The following is a 20,673-nucleotide window of genomic DNA, read 5'->3' as shown; positions in this document are numbered from 1 at the left end:
CTTTCACGCCCTTTAAACTGGGCGTTTATATAGTTTAACTAAAATCTGTTTTATACCCTAAGGGATTATATGTTTTTCGAATAGTGAGAAGTTTTTCTTAAGATTCCATTGATTGAATTCTGGAACATTGTATAAGATTGTATCTGATTACCAAACTCTGTTTTATGTATATATCTACATAGTCTTTGAATACTTATCTATAAAAACTCACTGATTAAAAATGTTGCAATTTGTTATCTTCCTTGAACTCTGTTTTAGGGGAAAAATGTTAAATATATGAAAAAAAAATGTGTTTTTTAGGACAAAAAGTACAATAGTAGTTTAAACTATTAGTTTTATTTTATGATAAAATTAGTACAATTATTGATAGAAACAATTTGTACTGTTTAAGTTTTAAATATATATATATATTTGTAAAAATGAATTGTTGTAAAATCTTCCTACTTGTACAAAGCAATAGAAACCAAAAATCTAGTTAAAATGAAAAAAAAAAATATGTTGACAAAATAATTTTATAATTGTATTCATGCTTTAAAACAAAGCAGAAAATGTGCATTTTTATTATATAATAAGTTTTCTTTTGCGAGCATTTCTGTATGTTATTTAGATATCCTGTTTTCTATTATTAGATTTCTATATATTGTTAGATCTCTTTTTTATTATCATAGATTTTATTTCTTAATATTTTATAATCTCCTTTCTAAGGAAAATAATTCGAAAAATGGCCAGTGAATACATAAATGTTAATTACAGTGTAGAAAATGCAGAAAATTAAGAATGAATTTGAAGTAGAGAATCTATAATGGAGGTACCCCGAGTAGTTTGTATCGGAGGTAAACTCGACACTATAAATAGCTGTGATAGTGTTCTGAGAAATGAAGGATGCGCATCGGGATTTTTTCATAAAACATCCTACGAAAGAGGGGTAATGTTGAATTAAGAATGGGCGGGGAGGGGGAAATAATGCTAATAATAAGCAATGAATGTGCTGGTGTTACATCTTAAAATGCAGGAAATTCAGAATGGACATGATGGGCAGAAAATCGGAATTACAATCACAAGAAGTATGTCTCCAGATCAGTTCAGTTTTAAACAGCCGAAACATATAAAAGCTAAAATTATTACAATATTTACCCTAGCAGCTTAAAACGTCTCTCGGCGATTGTTTTTGCAAAATTCTGTGTAAAAAATTAAAAAAAAATAATTATAGAATGTAATATTGAAAAGAGCTTCGATTTTTAAGATATAACAAAATATAAGAAATGTCCAAACATACTATCGATTTATACACGTTTGAATTGTCTACTTAGCAACTCATTAGAGTGAAAATATATCCAAAACAATGAATTTGGAACGTTTGCCTTCCATTCTGAATGATTGAAAAGATTTATACTTAAAAAGTGCATTTTAACATAGCTTAATATTTGAATTAGGAATTTTATGTAGGTAGTAGGTTGGAAGTGGTCGTTTAGAATCTAAAAGATGCATTATTTATTATGTAATATAGTTTCTACGCATTTTATGATCGTCAGTTTATTACATATATTAAGAATAATAAAATGAATATTTTCAGATTTTTGTTTTTAATGATACGTATTTAATGAAAAATATAAAAAACAATGCGATGTTTAAAAATTAATTAATTTTAATAGTATTAAAATTTATAATTTCTTCTGAAATTTTGTGGGGCCGCCATGGCCTGGTGTTAAGGTCTCGGCTAGTGAGGCGTAGGGTTTCAGGTTCGAGACCCGATTACACCGAAGAATCGTCGTGTAAGGGGATCTGTTATACGTTAAATCCATCAGGACCAAACGAGAGGGGGATGGCAGCTCTGGTGTCGTCTTCGTCATCTGACCGCGGTTGAAAATGACGAGGTCCGAACCAAAATAGCCCTAGTGTTGCTTTACAACGGGACGTTAATATAACTAAACTAAATCTGTAATTTTGAAAAACTTTTTTCATTTTATTTTTTATTTGATTATATTATCGAAATAATTAAAATATTTTCCAAATGTTTTTAAAATAATTTCTTTCCTTTACTTGGAATTACGCTTTTATTATTGCTTTTGAAAATGTTTCTATTTACATTCAAAAGAATTTAACTAATCAGAGTTCTATTATAAAAAAACGATAGAAAATTTATATTTTCATGATCTGCATTTTTTTTTTGTCATAGCCAGTTTCACAATTAATTTATTCTACTGATTTCATTCCATTCTACAAGTGTAATGTTATAGAGAATATCAAACGGTCAGACCGAGAAACTGAATAGTTTTGAGATCAAAGGCAAAGATGATTTTAATTTTCTTCACATTTAGTTAGTTCCACACAGTTTAATTTCAGTCGCCAACTTAGATGCCAATTCTTCCAAATTTACAATCCTCCTCGGTACAATTAAGTACAAAGTGAGTTAGTTATCGATCACTTATAGTCAGTCATTCTGAGGCCTGGAATTCTTTTGGCGAACTAAATGTCTTTGGCAAAATTCCGATGAGGTAATCAGAGAGATAAGAAGCCGATTCCAAATTAGATTACGTCGCCAAACGGAAGACAGACGTAAGATTCTGCTTTCCAACTAATTCTCTTTCGGAAAAGCTGAATCTTTAACTTTCGAGGGACATATTCTTCATTTAAAGGATGTAAAGTACATCTAATTCTTATTGTGGTTAAAAAAGATCAAAGATGTTATCCATCATCTGCAGTTAGGAAAGAAACTAATTTTTTTGACAACAGGATATTCTTTTGCAGTTTTAGATCTAATAAAAAATTATTAAAAAAGTGCCAATAGAATTTGCTAAATAATTTCAAATGCGAAATTTAGAAACAGGGAAATTTCATTTATTGTAGCCACATTTGAAGATTAAGGTCGAATTATGATATTAATTGATTATTGCTTCATATCTTTTGTTTAAGCTGTATTTGAATTATCTGTTTCATTTCTGACTACTTCTGATTTTTATTTTGCAATTTATCTACGACTTTTTCTGATTTTTTTAAACTTTACTTAAAAGGGATAAAAATTTAATTTGTGGTAACAATAAAGTTCTTTGACACAACACTGAAACTGGCTTATAACGCCACAACGCTTAGAATCCTTCAATGTAGTCAACAGCCTTCTATAGACTTTGTCTCTATCTGCTTGGACTAAGTAAAATACTTGGATAAGTGCTAATTCTATTGATGCATCGGATGAAATACTTTATTTAAGTATCTCGGTAGTAGTTCGGTACCAATTAGTGACAAAAATACTTTTGCTCGTCTTGGTTTGGAACTTGTTCTTTTTTGAATTTGATTTAGAAAGGATAGAACAGCTTTGCAGCATTTAATATATAGCTCCAGAGATTCTTAAATAAATAAATAATTTCACCCAAAACATTAATAAAATTGCTACAGATTCCTATATTTCACTTATTCCATATCTTTAGAAACAGTTGTACAGGAGGCTGATGACTACATCGAAGACTACAGGCATGGTGCACTAGCACCTATGTTGGAAAGATGTAATTGTATTCTTGCCATTAATAATTTTCCAACTCTTGTACACCAGCGTCCATTTCTGATGCTATATGAAAACTTGTTTCAAATGGAATACAAAATATCCAATACAAGTCTGACCATTTTCAACTCTCATCCAATGTGTTTATTTGTTTCATTTTACAACCCTCTAATATATGAATGATATTTGACACATATAAAGCAAAGTTAAAAACTTGCTTGAAATTTATTTTGATTTTTCATGCTATCATTGCATTAATCCTTTTTTATTTAATATTTCTATTATTAATCAATTAGTAATGATCATTTTTGTATTAAAAATATTTGGTTCTTCTTGCGTTGGATTTATATTATTTTATTCTAATTTAAACCTAAGAAAAATAGTATGGATAAAAGCAACAAAAATTATTCTAAGAAATAGAAAATTGTCGGTTAAAAATTGACCATATAATAATTTGGTTTATACCATTGGTTCTAAGTTTGGAAGCAGTGTAGGAACTTAATAGATAATGCCAGCTGTAATCGAGAGGGTTGATCACTAAATGATTATGTTAATGGACTCCAGCTATTTGACAACAAGATGGAGGCGCTAATTAAACTCTGTTGTTGACGGAATGAAAATAGATGTCTTGATTCCTAGTAATGGGGCATGTGAGCATTTAATTTAAGTAGGATTTTCCAATATGTGCTATACCATCAAGTATGATTTTCCACTATATACACGTATTTTAGATGCGAAAAAAGATTAGATGCAAAAAATTTTAAAATGTGTTAAAATTATTTAGTATACCATATCTCTTAATACTATCCTAGTAAATATTGCTTCCACTCATAGTAGATTTTGAAATTCTAATCCCTCTTGTTTTCGTTTCATATATGATCATATAAATAGATATGGATCATGATGTTCTTCCAATTTTTTTTTAAATTCATAATCGTTTATTTGTTTGCTAAATATTCGATCACAATCAAAGAGTGAGCCAAATACTCAAATTACAACATGGAAAATTTATCTTTCAATCATTTCAATTCTGAACTTCACACATTTCCATAGGTTACTATATGCTCGATCATGAGCCAAATAACATTGAGCATTTTTACGGCATTGAGCGGTTGTTACCTTTCAATCATTAGCCTGACTCAGTGTTCAGCTCAGTTAAACATAATTTTCTATATGTTTACTGTATATTCAACTGCAGACAAAATTTAACCAATACTCAATATGAAACGTTCAAAGATAATTTAGCCATAACCGATAATTGCAAAATTATCGATAATGGCTAAACCAATAATTTAGAAATAAGCTAAAACATTAATGAGCATGCATAGAAATGCATTATTTTCACATATACATTTTGAGTTAATAGGAAGCATATATGAAGTGCCCACAATATGTTTGGCGAAAGTTGCTTTCGAGATATCGCATAAGAACCGAAAGAGTAACCATTCTTCATCGGAGTTTTTTCTTTCAAATTCCATTGTTGTTTATGTGAATTTTAAATGGATTGAATAAAGAAAAAACTACTATAAAAATGAAATATCAGTTCTAAATGTGGAAAATTAAGGTTTCATTAATGGAAACATTGCTATCATTAATAGAATTTTGAGTTTTATCCTTTAGAATAGAAGGAAACTTTCTTATCTTTAATTTAGTATTACTTATACTCAGAATTCTGGAATAATTTCTTTTAACCAATTGATAAATTCCAAAACTGACAAATATTATCTGAAATATTAAGAGGTGATTGAAATTAATTTTTTGAAAACGGAGAAAAAAAAAGCAACATTTGATTGTGTTTTTTCATTCAATCAATAATATTCTATTTTTATGCAATTACATAAGAATTCATAATTCATGAAATAAGTTCATGAAAAAAAATTCTCAAAGAGCAGTTTTACCAAAAATACTATATTAAAATAGTTAAACGATTATCATAAGACGTTTTAAAAATTTTGGGAGCACGAAGAATCCCAAGTAAAAAGTTTTAAAAAATTGCCTCCTCTGTTATTGTATTCCATTCTTTAATTAAAACATTTTTATAAGTTTAGACAAGTACATTGCTACAAACCTATAAAACAGTTTCCGTGCATAATTATTATCATAATAAGGAAGATAAATTTATACATATTTTTAATGAATGCTGAATAGATAGCATGCAATAATAATCGTAAATGTGGCGATGAAAATAAAGGTTTTGGAAAATACAAGAATTTGTATTTTATCTCTGTTACGAATTGAGAATTGAGATCCAAAGGCTTCTTCCATAAAATTCCCGTCAAATATTTATATTGATGAGACGGGTCGGGAGCGAATCAGTAAAGTGAATTATCTCTTTGTTGTGCTTTTGTAATGTAAATGTGTACATTACTTTGTTATACATTGTAAAGACCTGCACAGCAGAGACACTGAAATTTCTTTTTGCAGATTTTAAAAACAGGTTGAAATCTAAAGAGAAAAAAAAAGTACCAAATGATACGGTTTCAATCGAAAAATATTAATATTGAAACTTCACGATTTCACTGTCATAATCAACACTTATGTACTATTCTGTTATGGGGCTTTTGCAAATTATTAGTAGTTTATTAGTAAAAATAAACCATTTTTTTATATTTGATCTATCTTTAAAGTTCATCTACGATTGCCGTTGTTATCAATTTCCAGTTTTCTTGTTTGTTGCTGATTTCTGCAATTGCTGCCTTTGATACGCTTCGGCAATAGTACATCGAGATAATGAATTTTTGTAAGAATTTGGGACTATGTTTAAGTTGATGTTAGATGCTAAACACAAAGCTTTTATTGACCTGATAAGAAACAAATGCTTAAGAGTGTCATCCGAATAAAAAAAATTGATCTGTTTTTATTGTTTTCATTTTAGTATTAAATTTGTTAAATAGGGTAATTTATTTAACGTGCCTATAATTATTTTTAAATCCAAATTATGTCAAAATGCTTGATCATTAAATGCATAATTGTATTCAGTAGTATTATAAATACAATTCCACTATACAGAAATTCCAATCTGTAATCACAATTTTAACGACCTTTTCACTAAAATTTCGCTTCAGCTTATATCTTTAAATAAATATGATTTTAGGAATTGTGATGGGCAGAGTGAAATATGGGTCACGAAAGATAAATTCCTGAAAAGTCGAAAAGTCGCCTGCTGCCAGCTCCATTTAGCTAAGTGAGAAATACTGGAACAAAATTTATCGATTACTGTCCGTAATATTAAGCGTCTGTTGGAAATTTAATTTGGGTAATTAATTTAAAAGAAAATGCTTAGCTTTGAAAGTATCAATCGATTTACTTACGACAAAATAGTAAATTGCAGACTCAGTAATGCAAAAGTAAATCAATCGACAACTGGAGAAAGAGAGAGTTAACGCACAATACGTCCATTGCACAATACGTGACTTGTTAGGCAACAGTTAATTAAGGAAAATGAAGCATCGCATTTTTTCTGTAATGATTGGTTATAACTGCTATAAAACGAATATGCATTTTGGAATTGTCTTTCTATTGCATTAAAGCTTCATTTGAAAGTTAAATATAAATTTTTAGATAGTTAAAAAATCTTCTTATTCATTAATGATCTTTTTTATAAATTTCTAATTAATTTAATTGACAAATGAAAAAAATTCTTCGTTGTTTGATCAACATGTTTATATTATATTTCTCTTTGTTTATAAACAAACGATTTTTTATGATACTTTTGATTCCAGTTAACATTAACAGATATTTTAAATGTTACAGAAAAACAAAGACAAATTAAAAGAGAATTAAATAGATTTAAAATATAGATTTAACTTTTATGATTTATTTCATACAATTATACATTTTAATATATATATTTATTTCCTTCAATTATACATATTCATTTCTTACAATTATACATTTTAAATTTATTCATACTTAAATAATTATATTTTTTAGATAAACACTGACTCCATAAATTTTTTAGCAATCATATTTAATTTCAAATTGTTTAAAAATGATGTTTAATGACAAGATAGAATAATTATATACCTTATTACATAATTATTTATTAAGGGTTTTAATTATTAGTATTCAGAAAACATTTTTTTTTTGGCGTTCATATTTGATTTTATCCTTTTCGGTAGTGATACTCAAACAGTTTGGTGCTCGTTTATTTGAATTTCTTTTTTAAGATTTGGAGCCCATATTATTTTTTGACACATAAATCAATATATTTTAGGAACAAAGTTGGATGTAGTCCTCACCATCTGGCGGTGGTTCAAAATTGCGAGGTATGTCCCACAGTTGCTTTATAAAGCGGGACATTAATATAAATAAACCACTTGGATCATGGAATGAAGTTTCCACCGGAAATAAATAGTTTGAAATTTTCCAACTGATGGCGCTGTACTTCTTAAAGTCATATGCTAATGAATAGTTCATTTAATTTCATTATAAAACAATATGTAGGGATCGAAGAAATCCTTTGCTCACAGCCGCATTATATTAAAACTCATTTATGAGATTACAAGAAATACTTCAACATTACTCCTTGATTATTGGTAGATGAAAAACTTATGGGGAGGTCTCATTTCGTAAATGCTGTTAAAGGCATGATGCTTCAGAATCAAGAAATCGGTTTTCTGGATGTTGCATGGGAAGAGGATGCTTTGCAATGGAGCATGCAATTGTGGAGGAAGTTGCAATTGCAACAGCTGAAGTATTTTAAAACTCTTCAAACAATGCAAGTGGCCGCTAAATAACACGAGAATTGGACATTCCATGGGTAACCCTGCGCAGGATTTTACACAATGTTCTGAAATTTAAATCCTGAAATAAGATGCATTTCATGCAACAATTGAAAAGAAAGATTATTCTGTATGTCTAGAGTGAGCATTGCGTTTTCTGGAGAGTATGGAAGTGGATGAGAACTGACCATCGCATGTCTTAAGGACAATCGAGACTCATTTTCACTTATATGGTGCTGTAAACGCACCGAACTACCACGTATGTGATTCCATCAATACTTATGCCATGCAATAACAGATGCTACATTCACCGTGCATCATAATAGTGTGAATTTCTTCGAGGAAGTCGAAGTGAACGGGTTCCTTAGGTGTACAGTCATCTATGACCGGCACAACAAACTCTTGAGCATTCATGTTGTCCTGGTTTTAAAATAAAGCCGCTGTTTGGCTAATACAGTGTTAAAGCAAAGAGATGTAATAGCTCACACGTCAAAACATGCAAATAACGTAATTCAAAAAGTCCGGGATAGCCTGATTGGTAGGGAGTTGGATTCGCATCCTTTGGGTTGCGAGTTCGAACCCCACTGGCCGAAGATTCTCCATGTGTGGGGTGGCTGGCGCACGTATAAATCTCTCGTGGGCTGGCTGGCGCACGTATAAATCTCGGTCACAAAGTCCTCCATGTCGAGAGTACTACCACTGGAGGCACTGGTTCAGAGGGGATCGTTCTCTGATTCAGGTCTAAATTAAGATCTGTGGATGAGTGAATGAAGTGCAGGAATGAGGTCAGCTCTGTTAAAAAGGTTGTGCCGTATGAGTAACCAAATTGTACTCTTGGCCCTAGTTGGCGCTACTAAAAAAAAGAGACGCTCATTCGGTTTAAACCACTGGCATATAACTGTCAGCGGGCTTGTAAAGTGCCATAAGTCACAACAACAACAACGTAATTCAAGTTCAGTTCCCTGAGAAACATGTCAGCGGGCTTGTAAAGTCCTATAAGTCACAACAACAACGTAATTCAAGCTCAGTTTCCTGAGAAACATGTCAGCTCGCGTACTATCCCATTTGCTTGGTTAACACAGTCACCAGATCTTAACCTTTGTGATTTCTAGAAAGGACATATAACTAATGAAACCTGAAAGCCAACATCGAATTGTCTAAGTCATTCCTAAAGAAAAGATGCGTGCTGCCATTGATAACGCTGTGATATTCTTTCAGCAATTTTTTTTTTGATCGACAAGGTATGCACACAAAGCATGCTGGTTTTGTAAATAAATATAATATTTCGATATTATTTATTTTTTGAACTCTTCTTTTTATTTTTATTTCATTACAGCGCCACCTTTTGATAAAATATCAGACTATTTTCTACCTAGGGAAATCTTGGCCCCATTGTGAATATGAAATTTTGTTCGGATCCATTTAGTAGAATCGGAGCTACGAGTCTCTACCATCAGTTTCATTTTAATCACTCTATATATATACTCCTACATGATTTTGAGGAGTATATATAAGGCAATAAGTATTATGAAAAAACTGAAACCAAAATTAAAAGCAAATGCATGGTGTTGTAATACATCAGATGTACCTAATTAATAACATCCTAAAATAATTATTCATTTCTTAATCATCCAGTTAAAAGAATTTATATGTAATCGAATGAGCAATGAAACTCCAGTATTTTAGATTTCTTTTTATCTTTTACACGAAATTGAAGGCATGAAGCAATAAGAAAAACTATAACCTAACTATTCCGACCTATTGAAAACGATTAATAATCACCCCTTCTTAAATGTATTTTTTGCTCAATTTAAATCTACATCGTCATATTCATAAAAATACAAATGTGTTTTAATTGATCATTGTAATATCCTATTTCGAATGATAATTAGTTATAAATTTCCGCTAGAACCCAAGGAACAACGAATTATAGATTTAACAACACGCAGTTTATTTTGACATTCAAATTTCATTTATGTTTGATTCTTGAATAAAAAATTAAATTAACTGCTAATTTGTCTTAGGATCAGAAAGTGAAATATTGTAACATTTAATTTATCTGTTTTAAGTAGTAAATGGAAAAAAAATCATCAGTTGACAGAAAACATGAAGTGATGGAAAGAAAGCGTAAGATAATGTGCATTTAGAAACCTTTTGACAGCATCACATCTTTCATCAAAACATCATTGTAATCATAATTCATCCAATAATAAAGATTTTTTTTCAATAATTTTATTCGTCAAAGTCATTTAATGAGCAATGTATATATATATATATATATATATATATATATATATATATATATATATATATATATATATATTACAGATACTTTATATCTGAAAATCTTTACACAATATTAATAAAGTTGAATTGTTTTGAATATTAATTGAACTTTTTCTCACTAGATTGAATAACTGATGAGAATTCATATTTATATGGAACAATTTAGAATGCACATTCGAACTACGATCCAGCAATGGATAGGAAACTACCACTTGGGTAGATAGAATGAAAAGGATGTCTTTTTTCTATCACTGTTATTATTATTAATGTGGATCGTCCTTTATTGATGTATCTGATTAACGAAATGAATCGGGTTGAAGAAAATGTCCAGCAGAAAAGTTACCAGAAAAGTAGTTGCGCGTTTGACAGCTATATTCCTGAATAGAAAACAACATATTAAACGCAAACCATTTTCCCATTCAACGTCTTATTGATCGCTTCACTAATTTCAGAGCCATCTGGTAATTGGGAGTATAAACTACTCTCTACATAATTTAAAGTATTGTGATTAAAATAATCTTGATTTGCTTATATTATTTTTGTGCATGTGGCATCTCTCTATTTTTATTTGCTTGTAAAATTTGTTTTTAAAAAATGATTTCCATTAATTCTTGGTCTTATTGTATAATAAGCATGATATTAATTTAGTAAATTTTCAGTATTTTGAATAGTATATATAAAAGAAGGATACTTAATAAACAGCATTTAAACATATTTTTACACGGCTTATGTTAATAGGTAAGAACTTTTATTATATGTTCAAAGACACGCGACAAATGCCAACGCTTCCATCACATACTGAAATAGGAATATACAGGGGGTTCATTAATTATTGTCGGTGTTTCCGTACCTCATTACTTTCGAATAAAAAATATTACGCAAAAACCGATTACGTATTCGTAAATTACAACTCAAAGAATTTTATTAATGATTTTAAAGTGTAAAGCTTGCACAATTTGCACTTTGTAGGCACTCAGCTGAAGGCGATTATGTATTCGTAAATTACAACTCAAAGAATTTTACTTGGCAACAATGCGATCTTAGTGCATTTGCTTTACACTTTAATATCATTAATAAAATTCTTTGAGTTGTAATTTACGAATACGTAATCGGTTTTTGCGTAATATTTTTTATTCGAAAGTTATGAGGTACGGAAACCACGACAATAATTAGTGAACACCCTGTATTTTGAAATTTTTTGTTCCTGCAAATTTCTTTCTATGTAGTTATGGTAAAACTAAATTTCATATCAGGGACTGAAAATGTTTCGTGTAAACTGATATAATTAATTATTAATATGGCCTTTTTTACTTATTTATTTTGTAAAAAAGCACGATAATCAGAACTACAAATATTCGTAAATTAATTATTTAAATATAAACTTCCTCACTTAAGATAATATTAAAAGAAACTGATAGATTGTTACAGTGTGTTTTAGGCATTACATGTCTGTAAAACAGTGTTATATTTAATTATGAAAATTTGAAGGAAAAAGAATTCCGTGAATGAAGATTATGTTTGGATAATCAATTAAGTGTTACAAGGATGACTCATTTAATTATTCGTAAGCTTTAGTATATGTTTGCATAAGTTATCTGACGTTGCTGCAACAGATTAATTAATGTTAATTTCTTTTCACATCAAAATCTTATTCCATTTAAGGAGTGTTTATTAAATTAAGGTCTTAAGTTTTCTATCTTGTGAACAATTTCTTTCCTATTTTTGCTTTTATATTCTTTTTACAGTGGAAATAAAAAGAAAAAATGGCATGCTCATGTATAAAATATAATAACAATCTTGCAAAATGAAAGATATAATGTAAATCATTACAAGGAAAATAAAATAAATTAAATTAAAAAGTATAGTGTTTTTTAGGAAGTTTCACAAGAACTATTTAGGTATCTATCTTCTTTCTCCTTTTTTTTGCTAGTCTTCTTTATTTGCATAAAAATGTTATTTGTGCAAATATAAGAGTGCGAAATTGAAAAAAATAATAATAAAGCAACTGCATAGAAACTCTACCTCTGCTTTTCTTTTATCATAGAGGCTTTTCACTTAAATGTCAAAAATAAAAATAGTTCCTAACTAAAAAAAAAGTTTTTAAAAACTCTTTTATTAGAAAGAGGAAAATAAAGTATAGATTCTTAAATCAATAATAAAAATAAAAATTAAATGTATATCAGAAGATAAACAGGCGATAAAAGATCATTAATTGTTCATCAAGAGGGGAAAATAGTGACTACGGCAAAGGAATTTCAAATACAAATAGTAAACGTTTAGGCCACTGAGAGAAATGCATGAAATGAATTGAATATTTCTGTCATATTTGTAATATATTTTTAATTTTGAATAAATTTTTAAGCAATTTTCTTTAGTATTTTATTTGATGCGGATGGATTTCTTTAGATTGTTATTTGCATTTCCTCAAGCTTTTACGATTCTTTTTTAGTAAGAAATTATTTTCTATCGTTTAGTACCATATTAAAATCCTGTCTTGTTATTGATATTTTTCTTTACAAAAGTTCATTCACTGTTTTCAAAGAAAATTCCTTTTGAAAATAACCTTTTATGAAAGAAAAATTCATTTTAGAAAAGGCAAAGTTTTATTGAACTTTTCAAATTTCTATGAGAAAAATCTATACTTTGAGAAAATCGTTTATACTGGAAAAAGAATGAAATTCTAGACGAAAGCTTAATATAAGAGAGTTTTTGAGACACGTCAGAGATTTTTTCTTCAAAGACATCAAAGACGTCTGCACAAAACTCATTAGTAAATTCTGTTTTATATTATTCGAGAAATTCATACTGATAATGAGAAGGCAGAGTCGCTTTTTCAGAAGCATATTTTCTTGATTTAATGAGAGGAAAAATCTACACTCTACAGGACGGTAGATTGTCTTCATTCCTAAACTGCAATATGCATTTCATTCGAACTTTAAGTCATTACTTCGGTAGTGTTAAAAGACAAGGCAAAGAAAAGACCTGATTTGAAAGAAAATTTTTCTCTTTTTGAATTTAATAAAGTAAACTGGCGTTATCTCTTCACCTATTTCTTTTCTTCTAATTTAGCTTAAAAAATAAATAAATAAATAATATATAGTCAGCATCAATATGTATTTTTTTGGCCCACAATTTATAAAAGGAAGCTATTTAAAAAAAATAGAAAATAGGAAATGAAGGAAACAGAAAAAAAGAAAATGAATATGAGAAATAGGAAATGAAATTTTATCCAAAAGTTTTATCTTTAAAAAAAAGCCATTTTTTTCTTGAATGAGAGATCATGATTATAAATAAAAAATGGAAGTCAAAATAAAATAAAACAAACAAACAAACAGGCAAATAGAACATTTTTATATGCAGAAATCTATTGTAAAGTTCTTGCTATGTCTGTAGAAGAGAAATAAGTTTGAACTATATAGGTTTGTTTGAAGATTTTCTGGTTAAATTCTGTGAAATGTTAAAAATGAAGGAAAAAGATGATCCGAAAATAAAATTCTGTGCAAAATTAACGTAACTTAATATTGTCACATAAACCAGAATAACTAGCAATTCACGTGTCTCAGTCAGTAGATCATTTCGTTTAAAATTGCTTGGTCCGTGGTTCGAATACCAGCCACTGAGTTTTATCCAAAGTCCAGAATTCTTTTATTTAAATTGTCATCTATTATTTATATAAGATCTGCAAGATTCTAGATCCTTCTTAAATATTCAAAATTGATTGTTTTTTGACATTTTATATGTGTATAAAATCTGAGTCCCATCAGGGATGGTGCTATAGAGGGTTTCTTCGTTCTGATAAATCCAATTGTTTGCTTAAACAAACGGTGTAGTTCTGTATATTTTAGTAACAATAATTTGTAGTGAAAAACTGAGCAAAGGATGAAGAAACTAAAAACATCACAAGAATTGGACTATTTGATCTATTACAATAATTTTTATATACATATTTAATAAATACATAAATAAAAAAATATTTATTTTTTTCCAAGTGTGCAGTTTTCTTATTATATTTGTTTCTTTGTAATCTAAAATACAAACTACTTAGTTTGAAAGCATTTTTAAAAATAATTTTTTCCCGCTTTGCTCTTAATATATAGCATTTTTTTAGATTATATATGTATGTAATTAAAAATCACGGGAAATACTATTTTCTTCAACAACAACAACATTTCTAATTTTAATTATTTTTCATTTTTTAGGCACTACAAAGAAGAACAAATCTCTTTGAAAAGAAAACATTAAGGAGATTTTAGAATTATTGTTACTTTTTTCTTATATTCAACATTTTACCTTAAACAGATACCAATAACATAAATGAAGAAAGACAAAGGAAAGGAAACACTTCTAGGACTGATAATGCCAATGGGATATAAAGGACAGGTAATGCTTTTTTTAATGTTGTTTGCTTTTCCCATAATCATTCACTAATTGTATACTGAAGAAATTTTATCGCAGGACCATATATATTCAGAGATATTCACGCCGATCTTATCAATCAGAGCTAACAATACTTTCTTTTTCTTAAATTTGTGCAAAGAAAATATTTTCTATTTTCCACATGGATATATGGTTTTATTTGCATATCTTTAGAATTCTCTGCGAAGTAAGGAAAGATAAATATGATGCGCTTCAAAATCATGATATAATTTTTATATTATGCTGTATATACTATGGAAACCTTATATATTGAGTTTACTCTCATCGAAAATTATATATTGAATAATTATTTCTTTGGCATCTTGTATTTTGTATGGAAAAACAATTTTTGAATATCGATTAAAATTTCAGTAAGTCGAACAAAAAGGTTTGTATAATGTTATGTATACCTATTATAATTATTAAAATGATCATAGATTTCGGTCATACGGAGGAATATGAATTATAAAAGAAAAAAAAATACCAATTCTTAAATTCAATAGAAATTCTTAGAAGACCAAAAGTCGTTTACGAAAAAGTAATAAATATTTGATTGTGGGCCAAAAGTTATTCATAGATCTTTTTTTATGAATCCTTTCCCTAACTTTATACGAGATTTCTACTTGAAATTTAATTTAACCTTATGATTTTTAGAGGAAGTGTTAGTAATACAGTCACACAGAGAGCGAGATAAAAAAAGATATAAAATTATAGGAAAATTATAAAAATAAAATAACAGTGTTATTGATATACATTTTTAAAAATAAATTTGTTTAATTTTTTTAGTCTTTTTAAACCTATAAATTAATTGTTATTTTTAGCAAAGAAACTAATAAAACGCGTTTATGTACTTTAAAATTTCTAAAAAAAAAAAAAAAAAAAGACGTTTTAATAAATGAAAGTTTTCCAGGAATTTTCAACTTCGATATCTAGAAGCTCAACTGTCAATTGGAAATTAGTATTTGAAATAGACCTAAAATCGTGGAAACATTTTAAATCATATTATATCTGAATTGGAATTACTTATTTAACCTTGCAAACTAATTGAGTTATCAGCTATTCTTTTGAAATTAAATTGCTGAAACTGTAAAATAATTTTTGCTTTTTAAAATATTAAAATTTATAAATAAATGGTACAGAAGTAACCGTTCAAAATTCATTATAAAGTTAATCAACTTCTTCAAAATATTTCAACAGTCCTTTCTTTCTACAATATTAAATTCTCGATCAAGAGATAAAAATTTTCCATTATATTTTAAAATTTTCGAAACCTAACATATATATCACTTCAGATTATTTTTCCATTCAACATTTCTTGAAATTTTTTCAATCTTTGTTTAGTAAGATTGTGATTTTAAAATATTAATATTTTTATTAAATAAATTTCTTTTCTTTAAATTTAAGAGACAGAATAAATGCTCAAGAACCTGTGATTATATATATATATATATTCAATGGGTTGGAATAATTCTTTGTTTTCATTAAAAATTCCACTTCCAAACGACTGTTTTTGATATTTTGATTTTACAAACAAATCACAAAACAAAATCATAGAAAGATTAAAAACGTACAAAAATTCTTGAAATTTTTATATAATCTTTAAATTATGCTTTTATAAAAAAAAAGTAAATCTTTTTAAAGATTTAACTTTTCTATTATGAAGCTTGACAAGTTATCGATTTACGGGTGTTTATTCTCTTACAAATTTAAATTTTTGAAATTTGATTTTAATAATAAATTTTTTGTATTAAATTCCCTCTTTGGAGCCACAAGACGTTGTTTGGAATCGATTTTATTATTTTAAATCCTGATTAAATGATGAGGATGATAGAAAAATCAGTATAAGGACTTCAGTCCCTCGCACCTAACCGACAAGCAAACATTTGATTCCGGAATATAGATAAATATTTAAAATGAATTAAAATCATCTCTTAATTTGGGTGAGATATTTGAACTTAAATTTGAAATTAATTAATACGAACTTCACCTTTGAGGAAAGTTAGTTATTTTATAATAAAATATTAAATTTTATCCAATGTTGTTTAAAAGTATTAAGGTAATAAAGATATAAGGAAAAGATTAATCGCCGATAGAAATCACACTCGTAAATTACTTCATATATCAATAATAATGCAGAACAAGAAATAATGAATAGATGTAACCTAAATGACTTAATAAAATCTCAGTAATCAGCCTGTATTAAATATGCTGAAATAATTCAAAGGATCTATTTTGTACTAAATCAAAATTCGATGATTTAAAAGCAAAAATCTTTATACAATAGTGATTAATGAAAAACATCATCTTTGATTATATCCAACCAGACTGCAATCGTTTATAGAATAATACATCATCCAAAATACTGATGCAAGCAAACGCAAATTAATGCAATTATCATTGCAAAGCAATTAAGATGATCCTTTTTTAAACTATCTTACATGCCCAGTTTTAAATTTGAAAAACACCCACCCGTAAATGAAGTGTTTTTATTCAGTTCTATTATTTGTTCTTAGAGCTATGCTTTTTTTCTGTTTTTTTCCTCATAAACTTCCCACTAAAAAATATTTTTTGTGACTTTTTTTGTATTGAACATGTTTACTTTTTTCATGGTTTGTTCTTTAGAAATTTATAAGTAAATATTTGCCAAACACTTACGTAAGATTTAAGTATTTCTTATGGAGGATTATGTAATCCTTACAGAGCGAAGGAGTTATGAAATAATCTTAAAATTTCCACAATATGCAACTACAAATAAACCTGCTTCTAAGATTTGCAAGAAAATACTTGATACTTTAGAAACAATAATTCCTAATTCTAGATTAATTTATTCTAAAAAATATTTTTGCAACATTTTTTTTTGTTATTATACTTTCTACGAGGAATTTAACTTTTTAAAAATCTGTGTTTCGGAAGAGTTGGATGTGTAGTATAAAAATAAGCATTTGAAGATAATATTGACATATTTCATTTATTTATAAAGCATAAGAATTTCAATCCTTATACTTAACCGTTTTTTTTGCTTTTAATATTTAGAGAAAGTTATTTATCTTAAATTCGGATTGAATACTTTTTTCAAAATTTTCATTGTATATTTTCATTTATTTACGATTTTTTCTTCAAATTCCAAATGAAAAAAATGATGAGTCGAACGAGAAAGAATTATTAAAAAGTGAAACTAATAAAAAATAGTCTTTTTAGATAGCTAAATTATGTGTGTGATATACATTTATATAATTTTATAAAAATAAAGCAAGAACCTCTTTACAAACTATATTTTTTCCTTTTGGATGAATTTAAAAAAATAATGGATTTGTGCATTGAAATCTAGAAAAACCATGTAAAATAACATGATATGAAATCAAAAGAAAGTTCTTGACATTTACTCTATAAAATTCTGCTTATTTTCTTGAATGTCGATATTTAATTAGATGAAACACACTTCTCGAAATTAAACTGAAAAAATGCATCGAAATATATTTTGTAATGTCACGTATTTTAAAATCAGATTGATATCATTATTCGTTTTTTGAAATTTTATATGCATAAGATCTGAACTATATCTCAAAAAGTAACTCCTAAAAGTTTATTAAAACTTATAAAAATCAATTTTAAACTAAGTCTGTTTTCAATTAACTCCTCTCTAAAGAAGACCATATACTGAGAAACCATTCAAAAATAAAGTTTGAATGCTTACAAAATTTTGTTGATTTAATAATTCGATGGAAAATATTTTATGGATTTTAGATAATAAATGCACATCACAAAATGGATTAATTAGAAGCAATAGGTTTTATTTTGATGTTGATTCAAATATGATAATCGTCTACAAGTACAATAATAGAGCAAGTAATTTGCTGTTTCTGACTTATTTTACAGAGATGCGATGGAATTTCATGCAGTAAAGTTTGAAGGAAAAAATATATATTGGACGCGCCTAAGCTTTTGTAATGATGCGAAAAGATTGCAGCATTAAATATTTCAATTTATAGATATCAACCATGAATAATTAATTATTATGAATTAGGATAAATACTATCAATTCTACAGAAAAGTACTGATCCTAAATAATTAATATTTAAAGACAAAAATTTATTTTCAGATTTAGCTAAAGAGTAGTTTTAAAAGTAATGGACTAATAATATATTACTAATAAATATAATATAATAAAGAACATAAAAATGGCTAAACCTGTTTTAATACTAAAAATTAAATTAATATGCAGAGAGGTGGAGAACGATCTGTTGACAATAATAAATAATTAGACGTATTAAAATCAGTAAGTTAAAGTTCCTTTTCACTTGCTTTAACTTGACACATGTTTCATGCTTGTGAAAATGATATATTTTAATCGATTTCCCGCTCACTTCTTCTGGAATCGAAATTCCAACATTTAATGTAGATGGATGGTTCAAACATAAAATAGTAGATATTTTCAGAATTTAAATATCACATCATTGATTAATTGATTAAAATTTTGATTCTATATGAATGGCGCCATCTAGTGTTGAATCCAAAATAACAGAGATATTAATGCTTTGCAATAATTATATGAGAAAGAATTTGAATTATAACCATGTCATGTATCTATAACAATTAGGATATATATTAATGATTAAAAAGTAACAAGTAATAATAAGAAAAAAAATACATACATTCTTATTAATTATCTAAAACTCAGGTGAGTACTTCTTTTAGAAATTAAAACATGTATAGTAATACAAACAAAAGTAAATACAGATAGAAACCGTAAAAATGTTAGGTTCTTCAATTAAAGCGATAAGATAATTAGGCGCGGTTATTATTTTAATAAGCAAAATTCCTACACATTCAATAAAAATAAAAATGCGACTAAAATTTATATAAGTGACTCACACTTTCAAGATTATCTTTTGGCATCCATATTTTTATCATGATACTTTAGTTATATCTATAATTTGATCAGTATAATCTCATATTTTCTAGCATTTTGTAATTTTATAAATAATATTTTTTAAAGATATTTTCATTATTATAATTTTAAATTTTTTGGATATTTATTATCTCAGTTTGGAACTCTTTAAGATAATTTGAAAATAATCAAAAAATTAATTTGTAGAGAAGGATCAGCTTTCTGAATTTGTATAAATATTTTAATTCATAATCATTAGCTGATAATGCATTTTGTATGATACTGTTTTTCTTCCCTATTAAAATGTTTGATTTTATATTTTTAGGGCGATTTTTAATATTGATAAAAACGGAAAACAAAACAGAAGAAAAAAACTAAACAGAAAATAAAAATGCATTAAAGTTCAAGGCTAATTTCATCTAAAATATGATAAATTTTCTGATTGTGACAATACTTTCTCTTTGTATATTTCAAACTTAAAAAAATCAAAAATGCAAACGAAAATATAATAAAATAGTATCTTTTTCAGATTTCTTTTGTGAAGCAAAGTTAAGAGCAAGATTTTGTCTTCTCTTTGTTTCATGATAAAATTGTCTCCTTCCAATATATAATGACTAAATTAAGACTGTCAGTCAGTGGAAAAAAGTCACGTAAGGCAATTCAGTCAACGTTGTTTTTTAATTAAAGGCAATCAATAATAACTCGGAGTCACGTTTCTTTGCGATAATTTGTTTTGTTTGAGAATCTTGCATACTAAAGATAAGAATCAAATTTTTTCGATGGCATAAATAAGTTTTCCTCCCTTTATTTGAGCTGAAAAAATGCTGATCAAAAGTTAAGTCAATAAACTAATAAAAAAAACT

The sequence above is a fragment of the Argiope bruennichi genome, chromosome 8 (genome assembly GCF_947563725.1).
Source record: "Argiope bruennichi chromosome 8, qqArgBrue1.1, whole genome shotgun sequence".
Lineage (NCBI taxonomy): Eukaryota > Metazoa > Arthropoda > Arachnida > Araneae > Araneidae > Argiope > Argiope bruennichi.
Note: the sequence above shows the minus strand (reverse complement) of the source record.